Raw genomic sequence first — 2,235 nt, forward strand, 5'->3', positions numbered from 1 at the left:
TTTTCTTTTACGGCTCTCAAAAAGCTCCATCAGCGACCGGCCCACGGCGCTGGCCTGGTCCGGGAGTTAGGGATGGGTTAAAACGGGCTCCGGACCGAAAGCGGACACACGGCTCAGACGCAAAGTGGCCCAGTGTGTTCTCGATACGGAAAGCCGGTGTCGGCCAATGACGTAACGGAAGACGGCTGTAAACAACTTGAGGGACGTGTCTTAAGAGAAACGTACCTGTCACTTCCTCGTTAGTATAGTGGTGAGTATCCCCGCCTGTCACGCGGGAGACCGGGGTTCGATTCCCCGACGGGGAGAAAGACGGTAGTTTTTGAGTCGTTTCTTGTGATTAAATATTACTTTTTTTTCTCTTCTAAATATCTACAAGATAATCGTTGACCAAATAATCAGCTGTAAAAATCAGGAAACAGTACTACCCACCCACCCCACCCCCAAAAAAACAAAAGAAATAAAACTCCACAAGAAAAGATATAACATCTTAGCCAAGTAGTTCAAATTTCACATCACCAGTAGTGGGGCAACACAGGTCTCTGTATGTATCTCGTGATGTAATGTACTGAGATATGCCTGACACAAATGCCTTGTCTGAATCTAAACAGAGGAAACAGTACAAACCCACAGTGAAAGGAATTCTTAAAATAACTGGCTTGTACTTTTCAAAATTAGCAATGTGACGTAACTCACCTGGAAAGTTGACTGAATATTCCAGGTTAAAGAAGGCCATAAGTGCATGCTATGTTTTAAATAATTTTATTTAAATTACATGTACTTAACATTTTTATTTAACCATTTTTACACACACACATGCACACACACGAATGATCAGTATAATCGAAGGAGACATTTACATCACATCCAAATTTTCTTGTGCCCCTTTACAATCTGCCCTTGTCTCCATCCCTGGTCCGTTAGGTTAGCTGTCCTAATGAGAACCACTGCCTTGGGGAGGTCACTATTCCAGCTGCTTCCTCACCTCTGCACCACAGTTGCCAAAACTTGATCTCCTTCTCAAAAAGAAAATGGTTTTTATTATGATTGAGACCACTCCCCAACCTGCTTAGCTCGTCGTAAAACTGTCAATTCCACAACTTGTCCAATAAACCTACCCTGAGGATATGAGATGCTGTCACAGGATGCTCAAATATATATATATATATATATTAATTATATGAATATATATAATTACATAAGTGTATACATAAAATACATTGTATCCAAATCTATATACATCTAGATACACTGTAAGAGCAATTGTATTAAAACTTAAATTCTGAGTACTCTGTTTGCATGAGGCTATGAATGGCGGTGAGACCCCAAAATCTATTTCCAGAGACTCCACGTGGATTAAACCTTCCTGGAATTCCTTCTGAACGTTACCCAAGGATGTAGACAGTCTTGCCCTCAGCCAGAATGCATTGTTGGTGTTATTGTTAGGTGCCATCAAGTCACTTCCCACCCATAGTAACTCTATCTATGGACAACAGAACAGAAGGCTGCATTGTCCGGCACCATCCTCACATCTGTTCCGATGCCTAAACCCATTGTGGCAGCCACTGTGTTAATCCATCTTGTTGAGAGCCTCCCTCTTTTTCGCTGTCCCTCTACTTTACCACATAAGATATCCTTCTCCAGGGACTTGTCTCTCCTGACAACATATCCAAAGTATGTAAGACAAAATCTTGCTATCCTGGCCTCGAAGAAGCACTCTGGCCATAGTTCTTCCAGACAGATGTTTGTCCTTTTAGCAGCTCAATGAAGTGTTCTTCTCAAGGTTATCCACAGTATGATATGACCCACACAGCCGAATGCCTTGGCATAGTCAATAAAACACAAGTAAACGTCCCTCTGGTATTCTCGGCTTTGAGCCAAGATCCATCTGAAATCAGCAATGATATCCATGTCCTCTTCTGAATCCAATCTGAGCGTCTAGCACAGCGGTTCTCAACCTTCCTCATGCCGCGACCCTTTCATACAGTTCCTCATGTTGTGGTGACCCCCAACCATAAAATTATTTTCGTTGCTACTTCATGACTGTAATTTTGCTACTGTTATGAATCGGGTGACCCCCCCCTGTGAAAGGGTGATTTGGCCCCCAAAGGGATCGTGACCCACAGGTTGAGAACCGCTGCTCTAGCAGTTCCCTGTCAATGTACTGTAGCAACCATTATTAGATGATCTTAACTAAAATTTTACTTGCAGGCAATATCAATGATATTGTTCTATAGT

General features: G+C 42.5%; 1 non-coding gene across 1 annotated transcript; it reads left to right on the plus strand.

Annotated features, from left to right (window-relative positions):
• The first annotated feature begins 233 nt into the window (after positions 1–233).
• TRNAD-GUC lies at positions 234–305 on the plus strand. Its single transcript has one exon. It is a non-coding gene; the product is annotated as a tRNA-Asp (tRNA).
• Positions 306–2,235: the final 1,930 nt, after the last annotated feature.

This window comes from Echinops telfairi, unplaced genomic scaffold (genome assembly GCF_000313985.2).
Source record: "Echinops telfairi isolate 266 unplaced genomic scaffold, ASM31398v2 ScPeMD7_140;HRSCAF=443, whole genome shotgun sequence".
Classification (NCBI taxonomy): Eukaryota; Metazoa; Chordata; class Mammalia; order Afrosoricida; family Tenrecidae; genus Echinops; species Echinops telfairi.